This window comes from Choloepus didactylus, chromosome 3, assembly GCF_015220235.1.
Source record: "Choloepus didactylus isolate mChoDid1 chromosome 3, mChoDid1.pri, whole genome shotgun sequence".
In the NCBI taxonomy this organism is placed as follows: domain Eukaryota; kingdom Metazoa; phylum Chordata; class Mammalia; order Pilosa; family Megalonychidae; genus Choloepus; species Choloepus didactylus.
The window spans coordinates 47,597,291-47,607,528 of NC_051309.1; the positions used below are offsets into that span (position 1 = coordinate 47,597,291).

General features: G+C 36.0%; 1 non-coding gene across 1 annotated transcript; it reads right to left on the reverse strand.

Annotated features, from left to right (window-relative positions):
- Window positions 1-9,547: 9,547 nt before the first annotated feature.
- On the reverse strand, window positions 9,548-9,654 carry LOC119530746. The gene has a single exon (XR_005216128.1). It is a non-coding gene; the product is annotated as a U6 spliceosomal RNA (small nuclear RNA).
- Window positions 9,655-10,238: the final 584 nt, after the last annotated feature.

Consider the following 10,238-nt stretch of genomic DNA (forward strand, 5'->3'; position numbering starts at 1 on the left):
CAGTGGGCATCGTTGTCTTGTTCCCAATATTAGAGGGAAATCTTTCAGTCTTTCACCATTAAGTACAGTGTTGGCTGTGGGTTTTTCATACATATGCCCTTTATCATGTTGGGGAAGTATCCTTCTATTCCTGTCTTTTGAAGTGTTTTTATCAAGAAAGGATGCTGAAACTCCCTTTGAGGGACTGGGGGAAAATGTGGAAATATTAAACTTCCCCATCTGGGGAATTCCTGATATTCTCTCAGGCATTGGGGACTCCCAATTTAATAAGTCAAGCCCTTGATCTTGGGGCTTGCCCTTATAAAACTTATTCCTGCATAGGAGAAGCTAAGCCTGCTTATACTTATGCCCAACTGTCACCCCAGAGAACTTCTTTCATTGCTCAGATGTGGCCTCTCTCAGTCAAGGGGTGTAAGACTCCCTGCCAATGTGGGATTGAGAATGCCTTCTTGACCAAAAGGTGGAAAAGAAATGAAACAAAACGAATTTTCAAAGGCCAAGAGATTTCAAATAGAGTCAAGAGGTAATTCTGGGGTCATTCTTATGCATATATATATTCCTTTTTAGTTTCTAGTATATTAGAATACCTAGAAGGAAAGAAGGAAATTCCTGAGTCTGTTGAACTGCAATCCATAAGACTTGATTATTGATGATGATTGTGTAACTATAAGCTTTTATCATGTGACTATGTGATTGTGAAAACATTGTGACTGGCACTCCCTTTATCCAGTGTATGGGCAGATGAGTAATAGCATAAAGACAAAAAATATATAAACAATGGGGGGTGGGTGAAGGTTATGGGATGTTTTGGGCATTTTTTTTTTACTTTTATTTATTCTTTATTTTAGAGTTATGAAAATGTTCTAAAATTGATTGTGATGATGAATACACAACTATATGATAACACTGTGGGCCAGTGATTGAATAGTTTGGAAGGATTATGTGGTGTGTGACTATATCTCAATAAAATTGCATTAAAAAAAAATGAAGGATGCTGAAAGATGTCAAATGCCTATTCTGCATCAATCAAGATGATCATGTGACTTTCCCATTCAATTTGTTAATATGGTGTGCATTAACTGAATTCTTTCACTGAACCACCCATGCATACCTGAGATAAAACCCACTTGATTACTGTGTATAATTCTTTTAATGAGTGTTGGATTTGATTTTCAAGTATTTTATTAAGGATTTTTGCATCTATATTCATTAGAGAAATTGGTCTGTAATTTTCTTATCTTGTACTATCTTTATCTGACTTTGATGTTAGACTGATGTTGGCTTCATAGACTCAGGTAGTGTTCCCTCCTCTTAAATTTTTTGGATGAGTTTGAGCAGGATTGGAATTAATTCTTCTTGGAATGATTGGTAGAGTTAACCACTGAAGCCATCTTGTTCTAGCCTTTTCTTTACGCGGAGGTTTTCGATGACTGATTCAATCTCTTTACTTGCAATTGGTCTGTTGAGGTCTTCTATTTCTTCTGGAATCAGTGTAGGTCATTTGTGTATTTCTAGGAATTTGTACATTTCATCTAGGTTGTCTAATTTGCTGGCATACACTTATTCATAGTATCCCCTTATGATCCTTTTTATCTCAGTGGGTCAGTAGTAATGCCCCTCCCCCTCATTTCTGATATTATTTGTATCTTCTCTCTTTTTCTCTCTACCACTCTCACTAAGGGTTTGTTATTCTTAATGATCTTTTCAAAAAAATCTTTTGGTTTTGGTAATTCTATTATTTTTTATCCTCAATGTCATTCCTTTCCTTCTGCTTGCTTTGGGATTAATTTGCTGTTCTTTTTCTAATTCCTCTGGATATATAGTTAGGTCTTTGATTTTAGTGCTTTCTTCTCTTTTAATGTAGGTATTTAGGAGTATAAATTTCCCTCTTAGTGTTCCTTCACTGTATCCCATAAGTTTTGATATATTGTGTCATGTTTTCATTCATCTTGAGATATTTACTGATTTCTCTTGCAATTTCTTCTTTGACCCACTGATTGTTTAAGAGTTTGTTGTTCAACCTCCATATATTTGTGAATTTTCCATTTCTCTACCTCTTACTGATTTCCAGCTTCACTCCTTATGAGCAGAAAAAGTATTCTGTATACTTTCAATCTTTTTAACTTTATTGAGACTTGATTTATGACCCAACATATGGTCTATCCTGGAGAATGATCCATGAGCACTTGAGAAGAATATATATCCTACTTTTTGGGGTGCAATGTTCTGTATATGTCTTTTAAGTCTAGTTCATTTATGATAGTATTCAAGTTTGCTGTTTTCTTATTTATCTCTGTCTAGATGTTCTATATGTTGATGGGAAAGGTTTATTGAAGTTTCCAACTACTATTATAGAGGTGTCTATTTGTGCCTTTGGTTTTGCCAGTGTTTGCCTCATGTATTTTGGGGCACACTGATTTGGTGCATAAATATTTGTGGTTGTCATTTCTTTTTTGTGGATTGATCCTTTTATTAACATATAATGTTCTTCTTTGTCCCTTATAGCCATTTTGCACTTAAACTCTTTCAACTTTACATGTCATATCTTATTTTTGTCTTTCTTTTTACTCTTTGAGTTACCTTTACCAATAATCTCCATCCCAACACTCTTCTCCAAGACTCTCTCTTCTGTCTCATCCTTTCAGCCTGCACATTCCCTTTAGTATTTCTTGTAGGGCAGGTCTCTTGTTAATGAACCCTCTCAATTTCTGTTTATCTGTGAATATGTTAAACATTCCCTCATTTTTGAATAATAGTTTTGCCAGACCAAGAATTCTTGGCTGGTAGTTTTTCTTTTTCAGTATCTTAAAAATATCATATCATTGTCTTCTCACCTCCATGATTTTTTTATGAGAAATTGGCACTTAATCTTGTTGAGGATCTCTTGTATGTGACAAAGGGCTTTTTTCTTGCTGCTTTCAGAATTCTCTTTTTATCTTTGGCATTTCAAATTCTGATTAGTATGTGTCTTTGAGTAGGTCTATTAGGATTTATTCTGTTTGGGGGACATTGCACTTTTTGGACATGTATATTTATGTCTCTCATAAACATTGGGAAATTTTCAGCCATTATTTCCTCATATATTATTTCTGCCCCTTTTTCTTTCTCTGCTCCTTTTAGGATACCCATGACAAATATGTTTGCATGCTTCATGCTGCCACTCAATTCCCTGAGACCCTGTCAAATTTTTTTGCCATTTCTTTTGTCTGTATTTTCTACTGTCTGTGAGATTTAGATTGTCCTTTTCAATTTGATGATTTTTTCTTCTGCCTGTTCACATTTGCTATTGTATGCTTCTAGTGATTTTTAATCTTTTCTATTGTGCCTTTCATTCCCATAAATTCTGCTATGTTTCTTTTCAAATTCTTCTTTATGTAAACCTAGTGTCTTCTTAATACTTTTATCTTTATAGCTATATTTTCTTTCATCTCCTTGAGTTGATTTAGGAGATTTGCTTGAGCATCTTTGATTAGTTGTTCCAAATTCTATGTTTCCTCCAAAGTTGTAATTTGTTTCTTTTACTTGGCCATACTTTCCTATTAGCATGGTTTGTAATTTTTTGCTGATGCCTAAGAATTTTATTATCTTGATGAATTATTCAAAAGGTCAATATTGTCTCTTGCCTAGAGTCTTATTGTTCATTGGCTTTTTGTTAAGGCTCTTTTTTGACACTTGGGTCAACTTATTTTAGATCCTTAGAATTGCCCATGCTTGATTGATCTTATTTTTTTTCAGCTTTTCTTCTTCTGATTCTTGCCCTGGATGTGTGGTATAATTTTTAAGATTGCACTATCTGTTCTTTCTCCAAGATTCTTTTTCTGATTCAATTTTATTGAGATATTCACATACCATACAATAATCTAAAGTGTACAATCAATTTTTCATATCATATAGTTGTTCATTCATCACCCCAATATATTTTTTGAACATTTTCCTTGTACCAGAAAAAGTGAAAATAAGGATAAAAAAATAAGAGTAAAAAAAGAACACCCAAATCGCCCCCCCACTCCCACCCTATTTTTCCTATAGTTTTTTGTCCCCATTTTTCTACTCACCCATCCATACACCAGATAAAGGGAAGTGTGATCCACAACACTTTCACAATCACATTGTCACCCCTTATAAGCTACATTGTTATACATACATCTTCAAGAGTCAAGGGTACTGGGTTGCAGTCTGATAGTTTCAGGTATTTACTTCTAGCTATTCCAATACATTAAATTCTAAAAGGGGTTATCTATATAGTGCATAAGAGTGACCACCAGAGTGACCTCTCAACTCCTTTTGGAATCTCTCAGCCACTGAAACTTTATTTGATTTCATTTCACATCCTCTTTTTGGTCAAGATGTTTTCAATCCCATGATGTTGGGTCCAGATTCGCCCCCAGGCGTCATATCCTGCATTGCCAGAGAGATTTACAACCCTGGGAGTCAGATCCCATGTAGGGGGGAGGGCAGTGATTTCACCCACCAATTTGGCTTAGCTAGAGAGAGAGGACCATGTCTGAGCAATAAACAGGTATTCAAGGAGAAACTCTTAGGCACAATTATAAGCAGGCCTAGCCTCTCCTTTGCAGCAACAAGCTTCATAAGGGCAAGTCCTGTGATAGAGGGCTCGGCACATCAAACTGCCAGTCCTCAATGTTTGTGAGAACATCAGCAACCATCCAGGTGAGGAAGCCCAACAACTCTGCATTTTCTCCAGCTCCTCAAAGGGGGATCTGCATTTTTTTTCATTGTTTTTTTTTAAATTAACTTTATCAAAGAATGATAAAAAAAAAGACAATAAAAAAACATTTCAAACAAAGCCAAAACAAAGGAGTAAGAAAAAATAACCTAAAACAACTACATTGCTTCCAACACATTCCAATTCTACCCCAAGAAAATAAACAGACTATAACCCAGCAAAGGAATAAGAAAAGCAAATAACCTAAAATAACTACATTTCTGCAAACTTGTCCCTACCATACCCTCCAGAAATTAACAAACCATAGTCATTCCTGAGCATTCCCAGAACATTAAGTTTGCCCACAACTTCTTTGTACTTATTAGATTATCATTCCCTCTTCACTATCTGCTGTCTATTGTTAGGTTCCTTACATTCTACAGTATAAACCATTTATTTTACATTTTTCAGTGTTCACATTAGTGGTAACATACAATATTTCTCTTTTTGTGCCTGGCTTATTTCACTCTGCATTATGTCTTCAAGTTTCATCCATGTTGTCATATGTTTCATGACATCATTCCTTCTTACTGCCACATAGTATTCCTGTTGAAGGACATTTGGGTTGTTTCCATCTCTTGGCAATTGTGAACATTGCAGCTATGAACACTGGTGTGCAGATATCTGTTCATGTCACTGCTTTCAGACCTTCTGGGTATATAGCAAGAAGTGCAATTGCTGGATTGAAGGGTAACTCTATATCTAGTTTTCTAAGGAACCACCAGACTGTCTTCCAGAGTGGCTGTACCATTATACAGTCCCACAAGGAGTGAATAAGAGTTCCAATTTCTCCACATCCTCTCCAGCATTTGTAGTTTCCTGTTTGCTTAATGGCAGCCAATTTAATTGGTGTGAGATGATATCTCATTTTGGTCTTAATTTGCATCTCTCTAATAGCTAGTGAAGCTGAACATTCATGTGTTTCTTAGCCATTTGTATTTCCAATACAGAGAACTGTCTTTTCATATCTTTTGCCCATTTTATAGTTGGGCTGTCTGTACTATTGTTGGAGAGTTGTAGGATTTCTTTATGTATGCAAGAGATCAGTCTTTTGTCAGATACATGGTTTCCAAATATTTTTTTCCTGTTGAATTGGCTGCCTCTTCACCTTTTTGATAAATTCCTTTGAGCTACAGAAGCTCTTAAGTTCAAGGAGTTCCCATTTATCTATTTTTTTCTTTTGTTGCTTGTGCTTTGGGTATAAGGTCTAGGAAGTGATCTTCTAATACAAGGTCTTGAAGATGTTTACCTACGTTATCTTCTTGGAGTTTTATGGTACTGTCTCTAATGTTGAGGTCTTTAATTCACTTTGAGTTAATTTTTGTGTAAGGTGTGAGGTAGGGGTCCTCTTTCATTCTTTTGGATAGGAAAATCCAGTTCTCCCATTTGTTGAAAAGACTGTTATGTCCTAGTTCAGTGGTTTTGGGGCCTTATCAAAGACCAGTCAACTGTAGACCTGGGGATCTATCTCTGAACTGTCAATTCAAGTCCATTGATCAATATGTCTATCCTTGTGCCCGTACCATGCTGTTTTGGCTATGGCTTTATAATAAGCTTCAAAGTCAGGGATTGTTAAGTCCTCCCAATTCATTTTTCTTTTTTAGAATGCTTTTAGCAATTCAAGGCATTTTCCCCTTCCAAATAAATTTGAAAATAGCTTTTCCAAGTCTGCAAAGTAGCTTGCTGGAATTTTGATAGGGATTGCATTGAATCTGTAGATAAGTTTGGGTAGAATTGACATCTTAATGACATTTACCTTCCTATCCATGAAAAAGGATTTTTTTTTTCATATTTTTAGGTCCCTTTCTATTTATTTTAGAAAAATTATGTAGTTTTCTTTGTATAGGTATCTTACATCTTTGGTTAAGTTTATTCCTAAGTACTTGATTTCTCTAGTTGCTAGAGAATGGTATCTTTTTCTTGAGTGTCTCTTCCGTTCAGTCATTTCTAGTGTATAGAGACATTACTGACTTATGTGCATTAATCTTGTATCCCACTATTTGCTAAATTTGTTTATTAGTTCAAGTAGCTGCGTCATTGACTTCTCAGGGTTTTCCAGATAGAAGATCATGTCATCTGCAAATAATGACAGTTTTACGTCTTCCTTTCCAATCTGGATGTCTTTTATTTCTTTGTCTTGCTGGATTGCTCTGGCTAGCACATCTAGCGCAATGTTGAATAACAGTGGTGACAGCTGGCATCCTTGTCTCATTTGTGATCTTACAGAGAAGACTTTCAGACTCTCACCATTGAGTACTATGCTGGCTGTGGGTTTTTCATATATGCCCTTTATCATATTGAGGAAGTTTCCTTCAATTCATACCTTTTGAAGTGTTTTTATTAAAAAAAAAAAAAAAAAAGGATGTTGAAGTTTGTAGAATGCTTTTTCAGCATCTATTGAGATGATCGTTTAATTTTTCCCTTTTGATGTGCTAATGTGTTGTATTACATTGATTGATTTTCTTATGTTGAACCATTCTTGCATGCCTGGAATGAAGTCCACTTGGTCATGGTGTTTGATTTTTTTAATGTGTCTCTGGATTCAATTTGCAAGAATTTTTTTGAGAATTTTTGTGTCTATATTCATCAGGGAGATTGGTCTGTAGTTTTCCTTTCTTGTAGCATTTTTACCTGGTTTTGGTATTAGAGTGATGTTAGCTTCATAAAATGTGTTAGGTAGTGTTCCATTTTCTTCAACGCTTTGAAAATATTTAAGTAAGATTGGTGTCAGTTCTTTTTGGAAAGTTTGGTAGAATTCCACTGTGAAACCATCTGGCACTGAACATTTATTTGTGGGAAGTTTTTTGATGACTGATTGGATCTCTTTGCTTGTGATTGGTTGGTTGAGGTCTTCTATTTCTTCTCTGGTCTGTCTAGGTTGTTCATATGTTTCCAGGAAACTGTCCATTTCCTCTACATTGTCCAGTTTGTTGGCATACAGTTGTTCATAGTATCCTCTTATAATTTTTTAAATTTCTTCAGGATCTGCAGTAATGGTGCCTCTCTCATTCATTATTTTGTCCATTTGGGTGTTCTCTCTATCTGATTTTTTCAATCTAGCTAGGGGCTTGTCAATATTGTTGATCTTCTCAAAGAACCAACTTTTGCTGTTATTTATTCTTTCTGTTGTTTTATTGTTTTTTTTTTTCTGTTTGTTTTGTTCTCTATGTCATTTATTTCTGCTTTAATCCTTGTTATTTCTTTTCTTCTACTTGGTTTAGAGTTATTTTGCTGTTCATTTTCTAGCTTCCTCAGTTGCTCCATTTAGTTCTTTGATTTTAGCTCTTCTTCCTTTTTAATATATGCATTTAGAGCTATAAATTTCCCCCTCAATACCACCTTTGCTGCATCCCGTAAGTTTTGATATGTTGTGTTCTCATTTTCATTTGTCTCCTTATATTTAGCAATTTCTCTTGCTATTTCTTCTTTAACCCACTGATTGTTTAGGAATGTGTTGTTTAACTTCCAGATATTTAGTGAGTTTTCTACATCTCTGATGGTTATTGACTTCTAATTGTATTCCATTGTGATCTGAGAATGTGCTTTGTATAATTTCAATCTTTTAAAATGTATTGAGGCTTGTTTTATGGCCCAGCACATGATCTATTCTGGAGAAAGTTCTGTAAGCACTAGGGAGAATGTGTAATCTGCTGATTTGGGATGTAATGCTCTATATATGTCTGTTAATTCAAATTCATTTATTAGATTGTTTAGGTTTTCAATTTCCTTTTTGGTCTTCTGTCTGGTCGATCTATCTATAGAAGAGAGTGATGTATTGAAGTCTCCCACAATTATTGTGCAAACGTCTATTGCTTCTTTTAGTTTTGCCAATGTTTGTCTCATGTATTTTGGGGCACCTTGATTGGGTGCATAAACATTTATGATTGTTATTTCTTCTGTTGAATTGTCCCTCTTATTACTATGTAGTGACCTTCTTTGTCTCTCATAACATCCTTGCATTTAAAGTCTATTTTATCTGAGATTGATATTGCTACTCCTGCTTTCTTTTGGCTGTAGCTTGCATGAAATATTTTTTTCCATCCTTTCACTTTCAATTTCTTTGTGTCCTTGTGTCTTAAGATGAGTCTCTTGTAAGCAACATATTGATGGTTCATATTTTTAATTTATTCTGCCAGTCTGTATCATTTAATTGGGGAGTTTAATCCATTCACATTCAAGGTTATTACTGTGAAGGCATTTCTTGAATCAGCCATCCTATCCTTTGGTTTATGTTCACCACATATAAATTTTTTCTTCTCTCTCTTAATTTCCTTTAATGTACCATTACTAAAGCTCTTTAGTTCTGAACCTTTCTCCATACCTCTCTCTCCCTTCTTTGTTTCTCTGGTGGTAGCACTTCCTTTAGTACCTCAAGTAGGGCAGGTCTCTTGTTAGCAAATTCTCTCAGCATTTGTTTTTCTGCGAAAAATTTGAGCTCTCCCTCAAATTTGAAGGAGAGCTTTGTTGGATAAAGAATTCTTGGTTGTCAATTTTTCTCCCTCAGAATTTTAAATATGTCATTCCACTGCCTTCTCACTTCCATGGTGGCTGCTGAGTAGTTGCTACTTAATCTCATGCTGTTTCCCTTGTATGTGGTGAGTTGCTTCTCTCTTGCTGCTTTCAGAACTTGCTCCTTCTCTTCAGCATTTGACAATCTGATCAGAATATGTCTCAGAGTGGGTTTTTTGGATTTATTCTGTTTGGAATTCATTGGGCGTCCATGATTTGTGTATTTATGATGTTTAGAAGGTTTGGGAAGTTTTCCCCAACAATTTCTTTGAATACTCTTCCTAGACCTTTACCCTTCTCTTCCCCTTCTGGAAAAATATGGAATGCTTCATGAATTTGCATGTCATCCTTGCACATGGGCCATGCTAATCTTCTCTGTATCATTCCAATTTTAGTATATGTGCTGCCAAAGCAAGCACTCCAGGATTCTTGATCTGGTCTGCTTGTTTTGCCTCTATGTTTTTGGGTTTGTTGTTGTTGTTGTTCTTTTGTTTGTTTGCTTGTTTTGTTTTACTCTCTTTTTGCCTGGGGAGTGAATTCTGGGAGGAGGGTCACCCCAAAGAGGACTTCCGCTAGTCAGTATTTCCCAAACAAAACACAGCCAGGGACCCAAAGGGGCACAAAGCAGCTCCAAAGAGCCCCGGAGAAAAGACCAGGAAAGATGTTCCCTTTGATGGCTCCCCTAAGCTGTGCTTTCCTGGCCTGCCCAGCTGATGGAGCTCTTCAGCAAACTTTTCCCCACAGCCGTAAGGTTTCCCTGCACATTTGAACTTCCACCACTTTCACACCTGTCAAGGATGGTGTTGAAACAATGGCTGCAGCAGTAGTCACTGCCTGGGATGGGCTAAAACCATGGCTCAAAGCCAGGACCCAGTGATCTCAACTTGCCTATCAAAAGCCCTGATAAGTATTTTTTTTTTTTAATTTAAGATTTACTTTGGTAAACCTTACTGTGCCCACCCTCCATTTGGGTGAAGAGGGCTTCCACGTCCCTCTCAGTCCA